A 26,138-nucleotide genomic window follows, 5' to 3' on the forward strand; every position below is an offset into this window, starting at 1 on the left:
CCATTTGGGAGGGGCACTGCCTTTCCTTCTAAATTGTATGGTGTTCTGGGACATAGTCTTAAAGGCTCATAATGCATAAGTTTCCTTTCTCTTCTCCATTCCCAGCATATACATGTATACCTAGCAATAGTCAGACAAGACCAAAAGGAAGTAAAATTTAAGGTTTTGCCACTGTCTTCTTCTCAGGCTGCTACAAAGAGCACCCAGGACATATTTAATGTCCTCTGCTACTGCATACCCTACTGAGATGAGTAAGAGTTATCCTCCTGCTGTGGGTCCCCCCAGAACACTCGAAAAAGGATGGGTTGGTGATTCCTTCTTCTTAATGTCACTGGAAGATATTGCTCCTCTAAGAGATAGAGGAAGGGTGGGAATAAAAATGGGTTATCTAAGGGGTTGTTTGTTCACCAACTGCATTAGCTGCAGTCCTATCATCTGCTTCGTCTGAGCAGATGTTGGATTATTATTCTAGGACTTCTGAGGATTATCGCCTTCTTCTCTTCCCTTCTTTCTCACCCTCCCACAACACGGTGCTTTACACCTCACCCTTGTCTTTTGCCTGCCCTGGTGTTCGAGGATTAAGCTGAGCAACATGACTCCAGAATAGAGAACTTGAAGATTCATCTTGCATTGTTGGGATCTTCTGTTATAGATCCTGGAAATACCACAGTTTTGACTTTTTCATTTTTTTTCAGATTTGTTTAGTTGCTCTAAAACATATGCTTAAAATAGACTGCCATCTCCAAGACTTGTTCTCTGTTAATCAGCAGCAAACAAAGTAAGCCGATGTGGACCATGTGTGTAGAGAAAAATCAAATGAATGAAGACATAATCAGAGCTATTCTTCTACTCAGAGTAAATATTAACAACAGTGTTTTATGACAAACTATAATTGAGGACATTAACTTACTGGGGAAAATAATCTTCCTTGATAAACAGGCACATGTTGCTGTTGCATCAGGTGCTGACAGAAGCAATATTATCTAGTTTTCAGTAAGTCTGCCTACATGAGTGTCTGTCTATAAAAGAGTGTTTTATGATGCAAAAGAGTATTTTTGTGGAGGTGTTCCTGATTTCAATTTGATTTGCCCACTTGCTTTCTCTTCTTACAGAGTTAAATAGGTTTCATTTCTATCCACATTTTTGCAGCTACAAGAATAGCCAATATACATATTTATCTGTACCCATGCATATTTAGCTAGATGTGCTTTGCCAATTGCAATACTATCAGAAGCTTTTATGCAAAGGTAAGCCTCATTTTTGGTCCAAATTTATATTTAGATTATTCTGTCTTTTATTCTTGTATGTCTGAATCTGTGTAATTCTGTTGGCATCAGTGGCAATGCATATCAGATTCACAGCTGAAATAGAGAGACAAAGGCTATGCACATTAATCTGTTTTACTGTTATGTTATATTTGTACCAGAGAAAAGAACTTTAGTCCAGATTATAACAGCAAAAACAGAAATTTTAATTTCATTTCAAAATAAACCAAACAAACCCCCCACCCCCAAACCCCCCCACACTGTTCATTATCAGCAATGGAAGAAGGCAGGATTAGAAAGCATTGGTTCTGTTTAGGATTATGCAGAAGGAAAGTTGTCTGTGTGATTTTGGAGACTTTTTGTTTGTCTGTTTTTCTCCTTGTTTGTTTTACAGTGGAACTTGCTCTATGCATGGAAATTAAATTGTTTGATACAGCAACAACAAAAGCAGAAACTGGTCACTATGAATTCATGTACTATCAGAAAGAAAACAAACAGAAGAACATATACAGTCGATTAATGCAAAGATGGAAATGGGCAAGATCCTTGTTGCATAAAAGAAATCCCAGATATCTTCAATTTTATTTTGGCTGCAGTCATTTCTTGTCTCTTCAGAAGTTTCTCAACAGCAACAACTGTTGTATGCTGCCTTTGAAACCCACATGCTACCACTGAAGCAGGGTTTGAATCAGCATGGAATTTGGCTTATCAGACTGTGTCTGGGAAGCCAGCAGTTTTTGTCATGCCAGATTGCATCTGGCTTAGAAACTGAAGAAAAATGTAGTGACACATTGTGAAAAGAAAAAGACAAGCTTTATTGGCTTCAGTGAAATCTCATAATCAAATAAATGTTTCATACTTTGTATGTATTAGTTATTTAAGCAGTAATTATATTCATTAAATATGTGCTTTAAAGTTGCTGGAGATATTTCAAGTATTAGAGATGTGCACGTAAGTCACTTTTCATATTTAGAAATCTTCTGATCCTCAGAAGAATTTCATGCTTTTTGATGTGCTTATATGAAAATCAGGATGGAAGAACAGACTATTTTTTCTAGAAGTCACAAACACAAAATAGTTTTGCTTGTGATCATGTCTTAAGAAGACATTGATGCAACATCTTAGGGCAGTATGATTTTAATTGAGCAGTAGCTTTTTTGTCTCACCCTGAAGAAGAACTGAATGTTCTTTAGGCGTACATTAGTAGCCTGGACAGAAAATTAGAAAATAAAAGTTCATATCTTAATTTAGGAGGTTAAATTGGCTGAAATTGATTCTCTTTCCTAAAAGAAGTCTAATCACCAGTCTTGTACCTCTTTCTTACTGAGGATAGGGAGCGCTTTGGTGGCTGCAAATTGAATGATAACCTAGGAGAAACTGTATGATTGCCCACACCCTCTCCTGAACATTTGTCAAAACATATCTGTGGAAATTAGCTATTTCTAGCTAATCATAGCTAGATTATAAAGAATGTCACTTTGATGGAGATGAGGAAAGAAAGGCGCAGGAATGGGACTGTCAGAGTTAATTCTGTGAAATGACATCTGGCAAAAAAGCAATTAGGGTTATTTGGACAGCTTGCCCAGAACCACATATTTCTCACCTTTGTCATTCATAGTAGGAGTAGCTGCCTCTACTAGATACATTTTTTTGTAAAGCTGCAAAAAACATAGCAATATTGTGTTTAAGCAAGCTGTCATAAAGTTTAAAACTAAAAGGGTAATCCTAGTATAACAAGTAGTTGGGTTGTTCTCTACAGTACTAACGTTCTTTCTTTAAAAAAAAAAAAAACATGGCATATCAATCTGTGTTTTGCATTAAAACACAGCACAAGGCCAGTAAAATCTAGTTTTATCACTGCCTGTATTAAGTGCACTGGAAGAGTGAAGGCTGAGGTGCTTTGACTGAGAAAAGCATGCCAGAATTGCAAGAGTCTTGCAGAGATGAGAAAAGATGGAGAAGGAAAAATATAAACTCAGAGTAATCTGAGATCTCAGCAGTTTGCCCCAGTTTTATAATAAAACAAAACAGAATGAGATGACCAACTCTCAGCATGCCACCACCGGAGTTAGTACATTACTGGCTGATGACAGTGATTATGATGTTAAAAAATGCCTATATAAGGCACCCCTAGGATTAATTAGCAGATAAAATTAAGAAAATTAATTTCTGTAAATATTGCTGGGAAATGCAGATGAAAATATTGGCATCTGCATGGGCTTTAGGGAAGGACTTGCTGATAGAGGTGGAATAACAGCTCACATAGCATAGAATGGTCTGGGACAACAGAGGAAGACCTCCCTTGGTTTCCTTGGCACCAACCAATTCCTGAACATAGCTGGCCTACCCATGTGCATGTAGGTTCCTTCACAAATTAAAGGATTTGCTCCGCTATTTTCCTGTAGCTCTGAAGCTCTTCTGAGGCTTTCTGTAAGTGACAGTAAGGTTCATCAGGCTCTTACTCAATTTTTAGGAATATGGTGACTCTTGGGATGCACAGCATTCTGGATTTGTCTCCTGCTAACATTAGCTGTAATGAGAGATAAGGCAAACAGAGGTCATCATCTAACACTAGTACAGTTACAGGGTTTGGGATTTTTGTCCTTGGCTTTTGTTTCAGATGTGTTTAACATGCCCTATCCCTTTTTCCTTTGCAGTAGGAGTAGATGAACCTTCCACTTTTCCAGTACCCAGATGGTACTGCAGTCACAGAGCATGCAGGCTCACGTGGGGTTAAACGGTTTCCTCCATTTCAGATTTTGTGCCGACCAGATTTAAATTCGACAGTGTTTGTTTAGGATTCTGTACTCAGCACTTCGTATTAGATGAGGAGAAGCCCTGCATTTAAATTATTCAGTCTTTAAAATGAAAATTGTCAATCATGAAAATTGTCAATCACCTTCTAGCATATTTAACTTATCCGAAAGGATGCTTACAGGTGCAAAAATTCACATCCAGTTGCATTTATATATCCTTGGGTTTATTTTGTCACCGAGTGACTCTGTCCTCGCCTTCTGATGTATTCTTGTGTTGCTCTGCAGATGGTGGGCAGAAATCAGATTTTGGGTATAAAAATAATAAATTCCGTTTTCCTCACATTGGTAAGACTGAGAGAGAAACAAATAACAGGGAAACATTAAATATTCCATGACATTAAATAACAATGGCTGGCATGTCCTGCCTAAAGTAGGAGAAATGCCACTACGGTGGGTTATTTGCTTGGCACTAACTGCAGAGTCAGTAAGTATTATAATTATTTCCAATATTTATGTTCTGTCCAGGCATCAGGAGAAGAGATGGTGTTAACTATGAAGTGAAAACAGGGCTGAAGTGAAGGGGGGATGGGACATGCAACCTGGGAAGGTGTGTGCGACAGACCTGAACGAGAAAACCACCTTTCCCATCCTGCAGTGTCAAAATGCTTCCACCCCATATCAGGATCACAATGTTTAATTTTAAATAGATAAATAAATAAATAGTTGGCAGGATCCTTCCCAGACCAGCCTTTTCAGAACCCACCCTGGGGTGCAAGGCCCAAGCCTGCTTGGAGTGGGAGAGAGGCGTAAGTTTGGCTGCCTGTGACAGCATGTCCCAAGTGTCCAATCATCATGGGGGCAGAGGATGAGATGGGGATGGGGATGGCAGGGACAAGGTCACATGTGGGAGGCTCCAGGTTGGCACATCTGGTGCCCAGGGTGCAAGGAGAACCATGGAAGGTGTAGGCTGCCTGTTGAAATGTCTCCTCATGGGGGAGCTGGAGGCAGCACTGCCCCTGGGGTGGCTGTGGGGCCTGAAGGCTGTCAGGCACTGCGTTTGCTGGCTTGGGGCTGGGTGTTAGTAGGGAGTTCTTCCTGACGTGGATGTGGTTTTGTTAGGAAAATCCCAGCCTGCTCTGCCATTTGTGAAAGAGTTGGTCAGGGCAGCTGAGTTCTCCCTCCTGAAAGAAGCCCCATGGGCATGGCGAGCAAACCCCGCAGTGGGAGAGGTTGGTGCTCTTGAGCTTGTTTTGGGTTTCTGGCTACTTCAACCAAATGAGACAGTCCCAGAGAATTGGCTGGTAGACTGAAATTCATGTTCATTCATTGCACATTTGCCCTTCTGCAGGTGAAGATCATAAATCAAAAGAGAGCAGTTGTCTCTATGCCACATCCCAGGTTTGAAACTAGATGAAAGCCAGTTGGTGATCTCCATGCGGTAACAGCCTTTAGTAAAAAGATGCTTCAAAGAAGAGTGGTGGTTGAAGCATCACCATTGAGAAGTGGTTACTGAGCCAACACTTTGAAACTCTTTAAAACCATCTGAGGGGAATTTGCCACCCAGTGCCCCTCAGAGAGGACAATGACATCATACAGCGTCATGAAGGAGTGTTTTTACTGAGCTTGTAGTTACTTTGTCCTTCCATGGTGATAGGAATTTTTGTGAGAACCTCCATATGGACTTTAAAAAAACCAAACATAAATAATGAGGAGGTAGAAATACCAGCCTCTGACCACACCTGTGTGCATATGCTTCCAGAAGGGCAGCAGAGATAATATGTTTTATTTCTTCATATTTAGAAACTTTCCCTAGTGCTACTAAGTGAGAGATTCAAATTCAGAGCTATGCATTTTTTACTACATCCTGCAGGTCTCTGTACTCTTTTTCTTTTTTCTTTCCAGTGAATCTGGATAATTTTTTTTTGAAATATCATTTTCTGCCTGACTCAGCAGTTGCCTCTATGATAAATCTGAGGGCCAGGAGAGGGGACAGGCTCTTTATCTGGCAAAAATTTAATGAGGTATGTGTTTCTTTCAGCTCTTAGTGGGAATAAAACTCTCTTTATAAAAACCTCTGAGAAATTTATCCAACTGAGGGTTGTCGGATTTATGTGGGCTTTTTTATTCATTTGCTAGCTTAAAAAAGAAAAATCAAGCCTAGCAGTCAGGTGTACCATGTAGGTGAGCAATACACCCTAGAGCACTATGAAGCTGATGAATAGTTAGCTTCCTATAATGCCAAGTAGCTCATCCCTGATATATAATAATACTAATTTTTAATGCTCTCAGAAATTCACATGTAAAACTTTGCAAAATCAAAGAATCCACATTAAAAAGCATCCAAACACTTTGTTTAGACCTCTCTTTTTCTTGCTTTATGATAAATAGTTGGGAGTAATTACTTTTATTTTTTATAACTATTTATGAACTTTCCAAATGAAGGATTATAAGTACATAACTTGAATGTAAGATTGTGATTTCCTCATAAATGTTCAGTCCTAAAGTATTTTTGGATGATTTTGAAGTGTATCAGGTAAAAAAAGAAAGAAATATAAGACTGAATCTTTAAATTAGCATGATGTCTTGAGGGGAATAGCTGGCTAATGAAAGTCAACAGCAGCATGTCAAATAATCATTTATTGGAGCTACAGGTGTCTGTAATCATTTATTGGAGCTGTCAGATGGGTTTCCACTGAAATACTTGCCCATTTCTGAAGATCTTTTCTTTTGTTGCTCTACTTATTTGAGGTGAGGGGATCATGCTGTCATTTTCATCACTGAAACTTGTACTTACTTGTAAGTTCAGAGTGTGCCTAGGAATCATGAAAGAAACAAATCCTTGAGGTTTGCCAAGAACCTGAAACCCTCACTTCTGATAATCTGCCTGTCATTTGCAACCAGGGAGATGTTAATATGAAAGGCAGTTTTTCTTTAAAGGGCTGGGGAAAGAGAATAAATTCCCATCCCTTGTCTAGCTGCTGTGTGCAGTCACCAAACAACTTTGAAGATACCTACACTGTTTAAAGTCAGTTTATGACTTTTCTGTGACTTTGGAGGACTGCCCAAACCAAATAAATGATAAGCTGCTATGCAAGCCATGTTATCAACTCTGTATTTCGTAGTTAAATCTCCTACCATCCTCATTCCCTACTGTGATATGTCCATATCTAGGCCTTGGTACTTATATCCATTCCTGCAATTTCGTGGCCTCTCTTTCCAACATAAATTTATGCTGAATTGGGGTCCTTGCAGTGGTTCACTAGGTCATTCCTCTAAGTGGTAGAGATTTGCCCCCTTGATAGCCCTGATTACCTGTTAAATATAGAGATACAAGTTTCTCCCCATCCCAGTACTTACCAGATTCATCATCATCACAAGGCCAAAAATGGTCTTTTCATTTTTAAGAAGATCCAAAACAAAATCTGTGTCACTGACACATGATCAGATTTCAGAACTTCATCATCAAACAAATTTTCTATATCCCTGGTTGTCTTGTAGTCAATTTTGATGGGAATGGGTAAGGATGCTTGGTCTGCATGAAAACTGAGAAACCACACATACAAGCTATGGGCATTTCTCTGCTCAGCACACACTTGCCTTACTGCTGCAGAGGAAAAAAGTCTTGGTGGAAGGATGCACATATGCAAAGATATTCCAGCTGTCTCTGCACAATCCAGCTCCATGGAGCAATATCAGCTAGGGCAGGCTGGGGCTGTGATCTAGTGACAGCAGTGTTGTTCCCTGTAAGGTAGCTGGGGTTTGCTGGCAGAGCTCTGCTGCTCACGCTTAGCTTTGCTGCAGTAGTGGTTTGGTTACTGGTACCTGACTTAGCCTAAGTGTGTCCACAGATGACTTTGGTTGCACTTTTGGGAGGTAGTTAAACCACACATATATTTGTGTGTGTCTTTGCATATGTGTGAGAGCAATTTGCTGAAGCAAATTACAGGTGGACTAATAATGAGGGTTGCCAGCACCTCAGGATGCAGTCAAACTTTTCTGAATTTGTCTCAGATGTATGCTCACTGTCTCTGTTCAGGGATTTAGTAATGATGGTAAGAGATATTTATGCATTGTTACCCACAGGAGTGAATGATACTTTCAGGACTAAAGAATTAACTTAAATTGAACATTTGCACTTGCAAGAGTGTAAATCTCCTGCAACTCACTCGTGCTGTGGTGATTCAACTCTAGTTGTTGCTGCTTAGCAGACTACAAGATCATAAGTAATACCATGTCATTAACTACTACTACCAAAATTCAGGAAGTGTGTGGTTAAAATCCTTACAGTTTCCTGTTTTCTTACCTCAGAAGAATAGTGTTTCACAAGGTATTTAGGAACAATTTACGCCCACTGTCCTTCAGATTGGTTTTGTTCTGTTTGCTCAAACACCCGTTTGTACATGCATTTTTTTGAACTAGACTAAATTACAAATGTATCTCCTATTTTCATTTACTCTTGTTAAGTAATGGAAAACCTGCAACAAAAGGTGTGGGAAATGTACTTAGTGCTTTGTATGGCTCCAAAGAGATTTGAAACATTTTGGCTTCCACAGTAGAGATGTAGTCATGAAACTTGAAACAACAAACAAATCATCTCCTTAATTTTGTTTGCCTGGAGTATTTTTATTTCTACACTGAGAGAAAAAAATATACTTGAGTGGAGAGTAGCATAGTATAAAGGATATAAAGGTTTATTTTTCTTTCAGAATAATATAGAGATAGTTATGTTCCCAATGAGCAGTGCTTGCATCATTGAGGCCCTTTTTCCTTCTCACCCCACCCCAGCAGAGGGGAGGCTGGGGGTACACAAAGAGTTGGGAGGGGACACAGACAAGACAGCTGGCCCCAACAGACTGAAGGGACATTTCATACATACGGAATCATGCTCCAGCCTATAAAGCTGGAAGGACAATATGGAAGGAGGGGATGTTCAGAGTGATAGGATTTTTCTTCCCAAGTCACTGTTGTGTGTGATGGAGTCCACCTCTCCTATGGATGGAACACCTGCCTTCCCATGGGAAGTGGTGAAAGAATTCCTTGTTTTGCTTTTGCTATTAAACTGTCTTTATTTCAACCTACCAGTGGTCTCACTTCTACTCTTCCAATTCTCTCCCCTCTCCCACCTAGGGGAACTGAATGAGCGACTGCAAGGGGCTGGGTTGCTGTCTGGAGTTAAGCCATAATAGCTCTCTTACCGCCTTTATGTAGTTGGGACTACAGAACAAGGCAGACAGACAGGTACAAGTGCAAAACAGATTGTGGTAGGGTGATTTCTTGGGAAATATTCTACTTTGCTTGGACTAGGGGAAAAGAACACTGCCCAGTCAAACATAGTGTTGGTGATGACTGTGACTGCAGTGCAGTGGCAAGCTCTTCCACCAGAATGCATAAATTTTCACTTTGTTGCGACATTTAATTTTATGTTTTGGTTCTATCACATAGAATAATCAGTGGGACAACCTGACTCCATATTGAAGTGTTCAAGTGGTTTAAAAGGTTTGGGTCTGAAGTCATTCGGAACAGTATCATGTTTTGCTTGCCATGTCTTGAACAATATTTTTAGTAGATGTGGTGGATTTTTTTTCTCATTTAATAGGAATCACAAGAAAAGACAAACTAGTCATAACTTAAACTTCTCTGAATAGTAACTTGAATTTGCATGGGATCAGGGAAGCTTTTGTATGTCTAGTTTTTCTGACGTACAAAATATTTAAAACAAGAAGGGAAAAATGAGCAGATTTCAGATGAACTGAAAAAAAATGGAAAAACAATAATATTTTTTCAGCAGGAACAGTAAAGGTACATAATCAAAGGACAACAAATGTTTATTGGCTTGAAGTAGAACTATATAGATGCCCAGTGGGGATTTTTAAGCACCTTCACCAGAATGCCCACAACAGATTTACCTGTTTCAGATTTTACTATGTATGTTCACACAGTGTTCATTCTGATGACTCCTGTTCCAATTAACATATTTTTCTGTTTGTTTGTTTCTTTGTTTTTTGGGGGGTTTTGTTTCTTTGTTTGTTTGTTTTTTATTTAATGAATAATCTATTACTCTGGAGTTCTCCTTAGCAACACAGAACATAAGCTGTGGTTTGTTAAGTGATCCTTGCAAACTCAGACCTTTCCCAGTAGCATCACACATGTTGTTTGATTTACCTTCAGCTATGCATGTTTTTGAAGTTTTAATGGAAACCTGCCAGAAATTGTTGATGAGGTAAAGAACTGCATTCTTTCAACATCTCCCATCTCCATGCTTTTTCTATAGTTAGATCTTCATGTTTGGGCTGGCAGAGCTTGTCTTAAAGTTTATGGAATATGATTTGACAACAAAAATCTACAACTCCGTATCCCAAAGCGTGTGAGTACTGTGAGGTTAAACATAATGTTGAAATCCCCCCAGGATACTGCCAGAAAGCAGTGAAATGGCTGGGTGTTCTGAACTTGGGTCTTACCATGGTGCTCTCATTGCTCCGCAGCAGTGGTGCGCTATGACCTCACTAGTAACTGACGTGGGATTTATGCACAAGCAAAAATTTGCAAATTCGTTTTGGGAAAAAAAGAGTTTGGAAAACACTAATCAAAATAAAACACTTTTACCTATGGAAAGTCTTTCTAATGTCCATCTTGTAGCTGTCTAAAATTGCACCAAAAAAATAGGATTTTTGTCACCAAGGTTGTTATAACTGAGGTTTTCACCTACAATTTTCAAAATACGTAAGATGAAAAACCACCTAATGATCACAAACATGTCTGTGATGCCTGAAAGGTATTGTGAAACTTTCTGTTCTGTGAGGTATTTTATTGGCTTTATAACTTGCTAGTGCATCTATGTAGTTCTTCTCAGAGAGAAATTATAGAGTAACCAACCTTAACCCACAATTAATCTTAGAAAATATCCTCAGTGGAAACAAACCTAAGTTTCCAACCTTAGGCTTGGAAAGATTCCTGATTTTTCTTTTCATTTTCTATACTAACCAATGCAAATGTAAGCCAGAGGATAGATAGGACAAAGGAAGAGACTGAACTAATTTTAAATAAAGTTAATGATATTTTTATGGCACCATAATTATTAATAGTAATCATCGTTACTAGTGACCTCATAAATCAGATTGGGAAAATAGTGGAAAAGAGCCCTGTGGATGTGAAGAATTTGATTTTGTAAACTGAGGACAGAAATATACTTGGATTGTATCTAAAGCTCTCTTTCACTCTAGAAAGGATATCACATCTGTAATATATTAGAAAATCTTTTAAAATCTTTGCATTGCATTTTCTTCTCATGGTTTCTCAGCTTTTCTTCCCTTTTGGGCCAATCTCAGAAAAAACAGAGATCAAAACCATCATTTTGATGATGGGACGTAGAGCGACTAAATTGCTGTGTGGATAGGGATAAGAGATACGTATTATTCCAATGGTTTCAATATTGATCTCATGAATTGGTTTATATTATACTGTCACTTATGTTTAAAAAGCAAACAAAAAACTCTGTTCTGATGTTAAAGACCTGACCTTGCTTTTTGAATAACACTCATGTGGCAGGTCAGCATACAGGTTAAAGCACCTTCTTCTTCAGTCCAAGGTACAAGGGTTTACATTAATGATGCCAGATTTTCTTCATCTTTATCCTGGAGTGAATTTCTTTTGGAAAGGACAGTAAGAAATTCCTGACTTTGTATAGGTCTTGTTTCCAAATTTTGTCTTACTAAAGATTATCTTAATAATCATCATCTTGAAGAAGGGGGTGTGGGACCAGCAAGAATATTCCATCAAGAAACATAAGCATTTGAGACACATGAAACCTTGTTTGTCTTAGAATTTGTGTGTTAAAACACATGTGAACCATTTATGGGTTTCAAAATAGAATTAATTAGGCTGGTACACGAAGTATAGAGAAGAAGCGTGTTTTTAGGATATTCAGAATCCGCTTAAGCCAAGACATTAAAAAAAACCCTAAACCTACTTGTGTTTAGAATTTCTATGTGTACCATAACCATGCTACATTATCCGAATCATCATTTTCCATGCACTAGTTTGCCTCAAAACACAGAATATCTGGTCCTATTTTGTAATAAATTAATGTATACTAAGGCTTCATCAGACCATTGCATTTCATCTTTTTTTTCTCTGAATGTTCACAGAAAAAATATGAGATACAAAGGAAGAAACTCCCCTTCATCCTGCTTTCTTCCTGAGAATATGGGACATGGATCTGAAGCATCAGTGTGGGTGTACTTTCAGTTCCAATTATTTTGATTATGTTCTCCCACCACTAAAGCTGAGAATAAGTGCACATCCCCATTCTTGCTAATCTGTTAAGGGCATGGGATTGTGTTCCCCCAAGGTGGCAATGCTTTGGTGCAGGGCAGGAGGCAGTGCTACCCACTGGCACCATTACCCATAGTGGCCAACAGGGAGCCACCTCCCATCTGACAGATCACATCCAAATATGTGTGGAAAGATTGCTTCCAGGGCCAGCTCTGGAAGAACTCTAGGGTGGGTCTTGCAGTCTGAAGTCTAGGGAAATAAATCTCCCTGGGACCCAGGTGGTTTCCATCGACATCCATGGCAGGTGTGTCTGTGCTGTACTTGTTTTCAGAAGTCAATATAGCCTGAAGTGGCTTTCTATGGAGATAGCAGTGGTCCTGAGGAGCCCTTGCTCATCCCAGCTGCCCGACTGAGCTGCTTCAGGACATAGGCATCGTGTTTCCTAGCTTTGCTGGTCCTTGATAATTTTTTTGATTCATGGAATGAGTTACAATGTGGGTACATGGGACATCTCAGTTCCTATGCAAAGGAACCAGGCTGCATCCCTTAGTTGTTAGCTCAGTAGATGCAGCACAGTTAAAAAAGAGAAAAATGAAGTCTCCTATTTCATATGAGGGAGTCCTGCTAAGAAGTCCAAGCAGAATTCATAAGACTTCAGGCAGGGAAACATTTGTATGAGGGGGCAGAGCTAAAAACGGAATCAGTACTATTAAAATGAGAAAAAGAAGAAAGAAAAGCATCAGATGAATGGTTTTAGCAGGCTGGTGAAGAATGAGAATTTAAGAACTTTTGGAAAGTAAGAGGCAATTAAGGCAAATGCCTCTTTTTTTAGATTATCTTGTGCTTTTAGAGCTGGAAACTTCCATGGTTGACAGCCCAGAGAAATACTGATAGGCCCAGAAGGGAAGCTCTGCCTGTCTTAACTGTGACAAAATCTTTGAAAAAAGACACAGCAATAATGTCAGCGTTTTCATAAAGGAGAGCAACACTCCAGAGCCCTGAAAATGCTTCAGAGCAGCTTCCCAGTGGGGCTTTGTGAGGAGTTTAAAGAGGCCATGTGAATTCACAGAAGGGAACTAGGTTGTCCTTTCTCCTTTCTGCAAGGTAGGGAGTTACCTGCTCTCCTGCTGAACCAATAAATTGCTTTAGGAGGTGAATAAGTAATGTGAGGGGAGAGAGAAGCATTCAGTGGTGGATCTCAGTTCCTGCAAGAACTTCACTCCAAAAAGCTGAACATCCTTTTCAGCACAGGCTCCAGACATATGGCTGTGGGCATTTTGGGCTCTTGAATACCTGCCAGATGACGCAAGATCTGATTGCATAGGTGAAGCTTGAAATTAGTCTTAAAACCTCCTGAGAGCAGTCATTGCCCATTGAAGTAATCCTTCTTGCTCATGGCACAAGCAGAGGGCTCAGCAAGCATGACCAAGGAACAGCACTTCTTAGTGCTACAGAGGCAGGAGAGAGCTCTTTTGTTCTATTAGGTAACAATAGTAAAATATGCCGCTGTGGAAAATGGAGGTCCTAGAATGCCTATGCTGACAAGATTTGAGACTTCTTGCAGATGAATCCCATGTGGAAAGCCAACTGATCCTGGTATCAGTATATCATCCAGGAATTCAGGCTTTGGAATCATATATATTTTACATGTGAGATGGAAAAGCTGTTCACTTTCAGGTTCTGTAATATTTAAACCTATCCCTGCCTGACAGGCACAGTCAAAATGTGTGTGACCAATGGATGAATGATGTATTATTATATCTGTGATATCATGAATGACTGTTTGATACCCTATAGCCTTAAAAATTATGCTAATAAAATTTTCACTGGGTAATGAAACTATTTTTTCAAGGAAAGAAAGGATTGTGGAGAGAAAGCATGGAGAGATGGATATTTTCAGCAGGTGTAAAATTATTGTATAAAGAAGGTGTGAACATTTAAATTCCTGATGTGGACTTGTAGTGATTGATCAAGGGATGTATATTGGTTGCTTGCAGTAATGTATTTACCTGCCAGCTGTCAGCAAGGACATAAACCTCAGTACAGAACAAAATCTAATACTGATGGGAAGACTCCTAACTTAGACTTTTCTTTTTTCATTTCAATTTCTTTTAGGAAATATTTTACTGTGTTCGGTTAAAATGGACCTCATCGATTTTACTTTTTCTTTTTATTTTTACCTGTGCCATCATGCATTCAAATACGTTGTAGCATCTACAGGCTCTTTTCTGAATCAGATTAAAGCATACCATGTTTGATGAGCCCATAAATAAAGACTTCTACTTTCACTTCTGTTTCAATCAATGTATATTCACCAAATAGGGGAAGAAAACACATTTTCCCTTCAGTTGTTCTGGGTTACCTGAAAGATAGAGATGGTAAAACGTGTTTGAAATCTTTCTGTGTAAATCTGAATAAATTAAAACAACCTATTGTGCAAATTTTTTGGTACAAGACTGTTCAAGGAAACGAGAAGTAAGAAACTTACATTCATATGCACTAACTTCTTTTTTTTTAAATGGAGATAGATTTTGTGATGAAGCTGTTGAAGCAAAAATACTTAACCCTCTTGTAATACTTTAACTTTGTGCGGGGAGGTAGTTTATACAAAATTTGGTGATAGTTGAGCACTTTTTCAAAGATTGTTTGAGATGGAAGTCAAAGGAACCAAGACCTCTTTGTCAGCAATAGAGCTGCTGGGTGTGCAACTGCATATAACTGTGTGAAGTCTTTCAATTGTGCATTTTATCCCCCACATTCTAGGAAAAATAATAAATTATAGAAGGCTTTTATTGCTCAGACTTCTTTTAAGCTTTTGCAAATTCAGGGCTTAAAGTGCATACAGTTTGGCATGCTAAAAGTACATTTTCCTGGACTTCTGCAGATTGAAAAGGAAGATCTTTTTCTGAGGTAGCTGGAAAAGCCAACCAGAAAATTGCTGCATCTGGTAACAGTGCCTGTGGAAACAACAGGTCACAAATGTGTGTATAGTAAGATGAGATCCGTTTGAAGTGTTTGCTATGTCTATCATCTACAGAGTAGCAGGATTTCTATTTCTCAGCAAAAAATCTAATATCTAATGCACATTCTTTTCAGCTGCTTTCTTATCTACTGTCAATTTATACGTCTGAGTGGAAAGTGGCCTTTATCAGTGGTTCGGACAAGAAGACACATTCTTTCCTCTTAAATTTGACATAATTGTCTGCTGTTGTTTTTACCTTCTCTATTTTTTTTTTACATTTGAATTGAAGTGTACATTCTTATTTGAACATTCTTGCTTACAAACACATTTTATTTATTTTAGAGCCATGACCATTTCATTTAACAATGCCACTTCTCCAGATAGGGGTAGTGAAAGAAAATTAATATTGAACAAAAATTTATCTTCTGAAGCAGTTCTGCAGCAAGTCAGTAACTTCTGGAGTCCAAGGAGTCCATGTCTAGCAGTCAGGAAAACAACCTTTAAATAACATGGAGAAAACCCAAATTATTATGACAGTTCTGAATTTGCAGAAGTCCAGATAGATATACTGGAAAAGCCTCTTAAAGGTAATGTTTATATTTGTGAAAGAAAACTGATCCAAAATTTAACATATAACCTGCTTTGGTTTGGGGTTTTTTTCTCATATCTATTTTTTCCTCAGTTAGTAACAAATTTTTACCTGTTTTGTTTTGCCTCCCCTGACAGTTTTAAATTTGCCCCTGCCTTACCTTTCCATTTCCTACCAAGTGCTTCCTCTCCCTTTTGCTGGGACCTAATTTTCTGCTTGAAAACAAGCCAGGTGAGAAGAGCTCAGATGCCTGTTTATTTAAAATGCTGAAACACACAGGGAGTCATCATTTCATGCACCAGGCACTGCTTACGAACAGTGGGGTCTTCTGGAGTTGCTCCCAGGTAACGTCCTCAAGGTTCCACACTCGGAATGGTCATTTCTCCTTACTGCAGATCACACAAGGCTTGCCCTTCCTTCCCCTGCAGCAAAATCGAAGAAGGATGAGGATAACACTTGAACCCTTGCTAACTTGTTCAAAAAGCCCAAAACATGTAGCCATTATTTTTGCAGAGGAAAGCTTGTAAATGTAGAAGAGTAAATCCCAGAGACTTGGAAACAAGATGGCAAATGAAAGTACTCTGAATTTTAGAAATATCCTATTTTATTTAACAGCTTTAGCAATTTAAGGTGTATTTATGTTCTCAGGTTTTAGCAGAAAGTGTCTCTTCCATCAGCATTATCGTTCCTGTTGCTGTAATGAGCACCAGCGTTCAAGGCAAGGGGCAGATGCTCACCTCAGAAGAGGCTGAGCCCCTGGGGAGGACACAGTGAGAAACTCTCCCAGTTGTTTTAGTTAGGGCAGCAGTTGGAAATTGGGTCAATACATTTGAGTAGTTCTGGGGATCTGGAAGCTGTGGAGATCTCTGTGCTGGGAATAAAAGTGGTGCTATGTCCTCTGCTGACAGCACATTGCTTTTCCCTGTGGCCTCACTGCCAGGCCCAGGTGCAGTGGCCAAGAGCACCAGTGGCTGGGGGACACTGTGTCTTCACTGCACCATTTCCCTTCTGTCCTTGGATGTTTCCTTTAATTGGCTTCTGCTTGGATTCTGTTTAAACAAGTTTGCTGGGCTATAGGAAATGATTTGCTAAATCTAAATGCAAGTTAATATTGGTGTGTTTGTCATTTATGTGGGATATCTTGCTGTAACAACCAGTTTTATAAAACTATGAGACAGTGATCATGTTTTCCACTACCTGACATTTTTCTATTCAACACAATACAAACACTTGTATTAAGATCAGTTTGAGGAATCTTTACAAGAAATGGCATATAAAAGTGGGTTGTTTGATAAAAAATGGTGAAACATTTCAAGATCAAAGAAAGTGATGCAGTTATTATTTTAAAATAACTACATGATTATAATTCAATGTTGATTTTTAATTTAGTCTACAGTTCCCAAAGAGCATTTAAACTGAAGAGAAGTTCAGATGCCTTGCTTTTCCATAGTCATAGACTCTAGTTAAGGGACTGTTTAGGAACTGATGAGAAATATTGGAGTTAATGGTGATGCCATGAAGATTTTTTGCCTTTTCTTTTATACCCCTGTTGTACCTTTTTACAACTTCTGTATTCTCAGTGCTTTTTGCCTACATTCTTGGACTTGTTTGTCAAGCTGAGAGACTAAACATTTTAGAAGCTTCGTAGCTAGGGATCAGTGTGCCCCAGACCCCAAGGTCCTCTCCAGAACACATTCTGTAAACCAAGATAAAACCATCCAGGGGAAGGTTCCTTGGGGAGGGGGCTCACTTGAGCCTCTCATTGGGGAATCTTTGATAGATATGCTAATTAGTAAAACCTATAGTGTTATACCCGATCTTTTGGGGCGTACTCGGCGGGGTGCATCTCGATGCATATGACCTGGATGTGTGCACCTAAGGATCCTTAAAATAAATACCAAGGTAAAATCCCTTTTCCCCTTCTAAACGTGTATGACTCTTGATTTTAAGACCAGGAAAAGGCACCAATGGACCTGAAAAGGGGTTTGCAGTAATTTTATTGGTAATGCTGAAAAAATTAATCTTAGTTTTAAACCAGCTTCCCTCAATTTAGTAAATTCTCAGAGTTGTAAGAATAACAATAGCAGTGGATTTCAGAAGACAGTGACTTGAGTCGTCAAGCACAGGAAGAGGCATCTTGCTGTACAGGTGCCTCCAAGTGCAGCAATTTTAAAGGTGTGAAAATGCTGATGAGGGAGGAGGACAGACTGCAGTAGTTTATAAGACGTGAAGCCCTACGCCTAAAGTCCCCTTTTAAGGGCTCAACTACTAGCCACACAACAACTCCAAAAACATTAAAAAGATCAAACTTTCAGATTGTCAACATTCAGTGTATTGATTTGGAGTAAAACTAAGCTGCAAGCTTTAAAAGTCATCACAGGCCAATTCAAAGTTACAAGTAGCCAAGAGCAAAGAGAAGGGAGGGTGAGTGTAGGAGGTAGTTGTGTGCTGATGGGAGCCCTTCTGATAGGGGGTTGCAGTACTGGAACTTCACTGATTAAAAGGCCGGGTGGTGTGGGTGTAAGGACTTCTGGTACTGAAGAAGAGATTCCTGTGTGGAGAGTGTTCTTGAAGAGAGGAAGGAGGCAGAGGGCTTTAAGCCACATTTAAAAACAAGAATTTTATTACTTTGGAAGGTGTGTGTAACAAAACTTCAAAACAAAGAAATGGTGCCCCTATTAAGTCAAAAAGGTGTTTTATGGATGACTTTGGGGCTTAAATTTCTGTGGCAGGAGTTATAATTATATTCTGAATACTACTGTATTAATTGCTGATTGGAAGTTGGGTTAGTTTTCAAATGATGGAAGAGAGAGCAGAAATTCTGTTTGAATATAGAGAACAATGAGAGGTTTGTGTAGGTGTTTAACAGCATAATGATGTGTTTGCTAATAAGATTTTTACTAATTTTAGTGGCATCACAGCAAATGCTGCAATATCCATATAGGAGTAAGAATAATGCAAAGAGCATTACCTGCTAATGTTAACTGCTTTGCACTTGTTCTCCTGGGTATCTTGGATAGGCACAATATCTGGAAGTATCTGCCAACAAGAAACACCCTAAGAAGCAATCACGAACTCTATATAGGGTTTTGAACTAATTGGTTTTTTTCTTTTTGTTTCTCCCTTACTTCCTTGTATAGACAGTACCTTTCTTCCCCCTTTCATCTTTGTGAGTTGACCATTTCCATTACTTTCTTATTTCTGCTGAGGCTGGTAAGCTGGTTTGATGCATTCAGCAGTCAAAAGTGCAGTTCTCTGTGCATTTGTGTTGGCTGACTAAGCAAAGTTAAAGAGGCTGACTGTGAAAGTGAAAAGGTGATTTACACTGGTGTCATAGTGCTGTGCAGTAATAAAACTCAGGGATTGTTGGACGCACATTATATTGTACAATTATATAATTATAAACAATATAATTGGAGGCAGTTGAGCTTGAATGCAGCAGGCTGTTATTTAGCAATCATCTCTTTCAAGGCTCATTAAACGCAGATTTATATACAAAACAAAAGCTTTGCTCTATAAAGGCTAACTATGTTAGTGGCATTTATTCCCCAAAACGTAATGCATAGATCTAAAATTGTCAACGTGTATATTGGATTTAGTCAGTGATTGTCAATGAGGTTTTTCAGCAGGTATGACAATCTCGAGCCCTTTGCCTTTATTTGAGGATTATTTCTGAGAGTTTATTTGTATGTCTGGTTTGGAAGGCTAAAGAGACTACACATTCACATATAGCTGTGATCTTAGGTTCTGAAATCTGACAAGCAGGGACAGAACAGATGGTAAAGTGTTTAGAAAGGCAACAAAGATTTCTTAAAGTCATCTGTATTTGGGTCTTACATTAGCCCTTTAATATTTTGCAATTATGAAGTGATGAATGAGTTTGTGGGGAAGAAAATTAGGAAGCTAAAAGATTTTGTTGCTGCTATCCCAAGGAATTTAGTTTTATTACCTGACATAAGTTTTTATTTTACAAAATAAAGGGATAAAAATTTCATTAATAAAGGAGAAAAGCCACAGAACTAAGAACATCCTACCACAAGATCAACACATATAATGGTCCAGTCTGACTCAAATTTTAATAGTTGGCAAAAGTTTGTCACATAAAGTTTTACTTAAATATGTATATATATAAACTGAAATTTAGGTGTTTAATTTTTTTCAGGTTTTTTAGTATCTATAATTCTATCTGATTTTTAAACAGAGTTGTTAAAGAAAATATAAAAAACTGACACCTTCTTGAAGGGAGAGCCTGCAGACCTCCTCTCTGAGTCCAGCTCTGTGAGAGCACAGCTTGGCACTACCAAGTATCTGGCCCACATGTGCTCAAGACACTTTTGCATTTGTTATCATTTCACACACTAATTTTTAAATGCTTCATTTTAATGCTGTCCCTGACATGCAGTGTGTTTCACTTCCATTCCTTCACCAAGTGATCCGTGGGAGCCTGATAGCTGCAAGGCTCCTGTGAGTTTTGTCATGCCTCTGATTGCACAGATGCTCTGCCACGATGCAGGTGCTGCATCACTGTTTCCAGAATGTGTTACCTGACCTCACCAGTTTGTGGCTGTCAGCCTTTTAGTTTTGCATCAATAGCTTCCACTTTGCTGTGTCAGAAATGTGTCTGCGCAATAATTATAGTTTACTTCATTCACTTATGATACTGGAAAATGTTAATTAATCTGGTATCAATTATTGTAGATGCTTTTGAATGCATGTAAAGCATTGTGCTGTTGATGTCTTTAGCAACTTTATCTTAGTTTTAGCCTTTGGTAACTGTGATGCAGAGCTGTGTTTCAGAGCTGTTTTTCTTCCCCCACTTCTGACTTGTTTGCTCATTTATCTAAATGTGTTAACTTGCAATGTTTCTCAGGGTCACATTAGGGAATTAACAAGGTCCAAATTCTTGTAGCACCATTTTTAAAGATAAAACATTCAAAAATGCCAGCCATGAAATTCAATGTTTCTTGGTAAAACCAATTTTTTTTTTGCTTTTTATTTTTTAAAAAAGTGTGTATTTTCTTAGGAACATAAGGAGAATATAGCAGTCTTCACTGGCTCAGCTGTAAAATGGTCTTACAACATTATGACAACAGTTTTATAGAAAGGTTTTTGCTTTTTTTCCCCTCTCCTTTATGCAAGTCTACTCAATCTAACTAGGTAGAATCTCTTAGGTTTGGGTAGTTGGCTTGGTTTGTAAGCTGGGTTTTTGTTTTGCTTTTCCATTTTTTTTCAGAAGTCCATAAATAACGAACCTTAGATAGAAGCAGTCTTGGAAAAACTTGCACTGCTCATGTTAATTGTGTATCTTCTGAGTGCACAGGCAGTGCATAACTCATATCCCCAAACTTTCAATTTCTCAGTTACATTAAACTTTTTTTAAAAGAAAATACTGAGTTATGTTAATCAACACTGCCTTTTTTGTTTCTATCTAAAGTCCTCTCCTTTCAGATAAATTGCCAGTGGTCTCCTGGTGCTCAGGATGAAAGAAGCAATCCTTATCTAGGGCTTTACAGCGTTTCATGGCTAGAAAACAGTGCAATGTGAAAATTTTTCTTGGGTAATAACTCTAGTATTGTGCAGGCTTGTAAGGTTTAAAAATATTGCATTTAGGCCCCAAATCAAGAGCTTATCTTTCCACATGTGTTTTGTGGTTTGGGTTTTGGTTTTGGCTTTGGGTTATTCTTTCCTGATGTACCACAGCTATGAAACCGGAATTGCTGTATCACAGGGTTCCATCACCCTACAGAGTGGCAGAAAAGAGAAGCAGCCATGGGATTTCTCTTAAAATTTGTGTTAGCAACATCTCCCCAGGGTGCCTGGTTCCTTGGGAGCCACAGACAGGGCAGTCTCCACCACAGGAATCCCACATTGTCTTTGCCTTGCATGACTTTTGCTCTCTATGTGTCCTTCCCATGAAGGTGAGCAGCTTCTTCTCCAGGACATGTAGTTTTGCTCTGCTTATCCCATCATGACTGGCTTATTGGGAAATTCTGCAGAGGGACGGAGCAGTAGCTAAACAAGCCTTCGTCTTTAGAGGCATTGTGATACCTGAACTGTTGTTGTTTCCCATACTTGAAACAATAAATTAATGTCTCGCCTCAGACATCAGGGAGTCATAACTTAGAGTTGAAGGTGTTTAGATTGTTACTTGAGGGAGAATTTAACAATACAAAACAATATATATACTATAAATGTAAAACAACCTTAAGAAGAAAATGGAATAACATTCCATGCCAAATAGTTTGCTCACTGAGAAAATTACACTTTTTTTCAAGCTTTAACTCTTTTAAGAACTTGGATGTTGGTTTGTGTGACTTGCACGTTTTTCCAATTGTATTTGTATCAGCTTTCATATCGTATGTTTCCTGCTCTGATGGGTTAGTCCAAACATAAAATATTCCCTGTTGTAAACAGCCATATTGCAGACAAACAGCACAGAGCACAACTAATAGGATTTGCTCGTGGACCTTTTCCATCATTGGTATTGCATAACTGTGCACTGAAAGGTAGTGGTCTTTTGAAAGAAGGAAGAAAAGAGAATATTGAGTCATGAACTCCATCTTGATGTAAAAAGGAAATGCTTTCTGTTCTTTATATGAGGAAATACATTTGAAATTAAAAGAAGGAAAACGTTGTGTATTAAACCTGGTGAATTTTCAAGCTAACTTTTTTAATCTAGATAAACATATGTATCAATGATTGAATATGTTGCTAATATATTTTCATTGAGCCAATTTTGATTCGTAAACCTTCCTCTGAACAAAAATGCAAATAAAGAGAAATACACTATGGATTTAAAACATGGCGTAATATTCTTAAAGACATTATGGATCTTAAAGCATTAATTTTTTTTTTCCTTCAAACTTCAGCAAATATATTATAAAGATGAGATAAATATGCCAGTGTTTATCCTGCCACCCACCTTTAAAATGTTTTCAGACCCTCACAGAAAGAGTCTGTGAAAGCCCTTCTCAGTCATGGCTCTTCCTATGGCAGAGCCTGCTCAAATGCCTGGACCACCCACTGAAGCCCACAGGACTGGTGTACCTTCAGGGAAATGTAGAGAGGGACCCTTCTGAGAACAGCAGGGAATTAAATGAGCTGGTTTCACTTCCTATTCCTAATAGTTTCAAAGACAGAGGTTTGATTGCTTCCGAGGACCTAACGCAAATATTACTTCAAAGACATTCGAGCCACAGGAAGTGTAAAGCAAAGTGAAGTATAATTCACAGGGGTGGGGGTGGAGAATCAGCTTTGAGTTGTTTGTTTGAAAACAGTGGATACATCTAATCTGAGCTGCAGAGCATTGCCCAGCTGGCTTAAGCTTGTCTCTTTTAATTATTGAAATGTTCCCTAGGAAAACTGTTGTAATAGCAAACAAGTGATGCAAATCAGCACAAAGGAATGTGTAACTCTTCTCTGGCATGAAGGTGTAAGTGCATGACAAAGCAATTTGCTTACAGGCAATATCAGAAAGTTGATGGTTTGCGTCTCTTCATACCATGCAAGTGTGCTGTGACAGTATTATTCCTGAGCAAATTTCCTGATGCATTATAAAGCCAGATTGCTGGTTGCAATGGAACCTTGCTGCATGGAACAGTGTTAGTTTTTACTTTCTTGTTTGCACTTAGCTCTGTGTAAACATGGCTCACCACAAAACAAACAAACCATGGAAATAATCCCCTCTCTCAGCTCTCCCAAACAACTACATTTTTTTTTCCTTCCTCTTATATCCTGAAATATTGATGGATATCATTCTAGCCCAAAGCAAGAAAGAGGGTCCTGGAGGATATCTTTTGCCATTCAGGCACTGCTATAACTCCCTGTCAAGTTAATGGAAGTTCTGCCACTCAGGTGAGTAGAAATGGGATTGAGCCTTTGCTTACAGACCCCATTCTGATGCAGTCGAGTTTCCTGCATTTGTAGGACCAAAAGAAAAACAGGAAGGGCAACGTTAATAGATATTGCGTAAAAAAAACCAGTTTCAGGTGTCATAGGTTAAATGATCCTGACTTGTGTATCTTTTTGTTGCTTACTCTGAAACAAGATTTCTTGTGCTGCTTGAGTGCAGTCAGTGAAACAGTGTAAGTCAGCAACAGTGGATTCATGTTTCGTGCTTCGCTTGGGAGGCAGGTAATATAGCACACTTGCAGTTCTGTACACCGAAAGATGTAGATGGCGTGTTGTATCATCTCAAACTCGCATTCATGTTGTGTTACTGTCATGCTAATAGAGAGTTAAAGCTGTTTTCTTTTCAAGAATATCAGCATTATAAATATGTTCTACATACATTTATGAGTGTTGGGCACCTCTAAACTTCTACTTGGTTTCTAGGATGATAGGGAGTCTTGTTTGTCTTGCTTTATAGCTCAAGAAATTTCAGCAAAACTGTTCAAGATCTCAGGTTGTGTGACTAAATACTTGACAGCTATGATTTTCAGAGACCTGATTTTATAAAAATGCAATTGATATGCTGTTGGCAGAAAAAAGCCCCCTCATCTCCCTGACAGTCCTCACTATTTCTTTCCATTTCCCTTTTCCATTCCCTTCTTTTGACTTTATTCTGAGAGAAAAAATATGTAGAATGGAGCAAAGATGACAAGGGGAAGTAAAGCAAGAAAATCGTGTTTTGTTTTCTGGTCCTTGCAGATTTGTTCAAAGAGCATTATAAGAATTTGTGCATACCAATTTTTAACAATCAGTAACCTCTAGGGGTTTTTGTACATCTTTCTGAGATACTTCTTAGAGCCAGATGCTGGACCCCAGAGAGCACTGTATAAATATTAAAATGAGATAGATCACTGGGAAATCAAAGTTATCTGTTTGTATTTGAATTTTAACAGAAAGTGAAAATAAATTTCTGGCATCATAAGTCGTGTGTGATGCTAAACTGCTTTTGGTTCTTCCCCACAAAAATCCATGGTTTGTTAGTCTGTTCTAAAGAGGGCAAGACTTCATCATGAGTGAAAATGTGTTGCTTCATATTCAACAGGTCAAGTTTTCTTCGGATTGAGGCAGAACTGCGGCTCACGGACATCTGATGTGATAGGTAAGTTGAATTTGACACATCTTATTACATTATCAGCACATGACAAATATTGATCTTGATTATGCTAGTCTAAGTGCAATTTCTTATCTTTCTTATTTTGCATTTTCACCAGTAGTAGTGAAATGAAAATTTGCCTCCCTTTCCATCTCTCCCAAATGACACTTCAAGGTTTAAATTATTATAAATTACCATTTTATGTAGAAAAAATATACATCAGGAGATATTTAACAAAAAAAAAGTAACTTCAGTAAACCTTATTTCTTGAAATAAGGTGCTAAGATATTCTATTGTGAAAAAGGATATTTGGGCTTATGAGAAGACAGTTCATAAAATATGGGGTAATTGATATATAGCCCATGTGCTCGTACATTAATAGACAATTGTTTGGGTGTAGTAATGGACAACAACACTAAATTACATAATGGAACTCTTTTCTCTTTGGCTATTTAATCAATGTGCAGTGTTTTAAAAAAGGTGTCCAAGCGTGTCACTAGTACATAAAAGTGAGACTAATGTAAGGGTAGCGTTTCATATTGTTCTGTTTGCTGAATTTGGTTATTCATGGCAATTGTTTAATACTTAGGGCATGCATCTACAGATCTATTTGGTCTTATGAAACAGCGGTGTGACCAAGCAGGAGTTTTGCTTACCCTGAAATATGTGAGGCTGCCCCAGTTCTAGAGAAACAGTGAAGAAAATGTGAAAGGATTTGAGTTAAGATTGTGTAAGGCTCCAGAAACACTTCATCATGGGAACATCTACCGTGGAAATGATTCCTGGAAGGATTTTGGCAATCAGAAGCAGTTATGCAAATGGTGTCCTGCACTGTTTGCGTCAATCAAATAAATACATTGTGGAAAAGTGCATTTAATTGTAGAGAGTTGAGCTGAAAAAGTTGGAACTGCAGCTTAAAGTTGCAGTAGAAATTTCTATGTATAAAAAAGAAAAAAAAATGACAAATAGCTATTAGTTTGCCATCTCTGAAAAGCAGTTTAGAAGACTATTTAATTATGTCATTTTTCAAGTTGCGAGGTAACTTTTTCTGAAGTAATCTAGACAAGATATAGATATATTCCTGGTAGGATATTGAATCCTAATTACAATACATGTTGCTGTTTACATTAACATTTTTATAGTTAGGATTTAAAAATGAAGGTAGGAAAAAAAATGTCCATGTGTTCTCTTTTAGTCTGAACATAATGATAAATTTATGGAACTTTAATGTTCATACTTCATAGTTCTCTTT

The 26,138-nt window shown here is 38.3% G+C and overlaps 1 protein-coding gene across 17 annotated transcripts in view; it reads left to right on the forward strand.

Annotated features, from left to right (window-relative positions):
• The window catches only part of LOC121674511 (poly(rC)-binding protein 3-like), a 520,331-nt gene that overhangs the window by 183,369 nt on the left and 310,824 nt on the right, over positions 1 to 26,138 (forward strand). For 15 of the 17 annotated variants that reach the window (XM_042048906.1, XM_042048910.1, XM_042048911.1 and 12 more), the window contains one exon: positions 24,836 to 24,892. The exons of the other annotated variants lie outside the window; for them this stretch is intronic. The gene's annotated coding sequence lies outside the window, so the exon portion shown is untranslated. The remainder of the gene's footprint in view (positions 1 to 24,835; positions 24,893 to 26,138) is intronic. 17 annotated transcript variants of the gene reach the window in all.

This window comes from Corvus kubaryi, unplaced genomic scaffold (genome assembly GCF_017639235.1).
Source record: "Corvus kubaryi isolate FWS band 111438036 unplaced genomic scaffold, C.kubaryi_AGA036_p1.0 68, whole genome shotgun sequence".
Taxonomy (NCBI): Eukaryota; Metazoa; Chordata; class Aves; order Passeriformes; family Corvidae; genus Corvus; species Corvus kubaryi.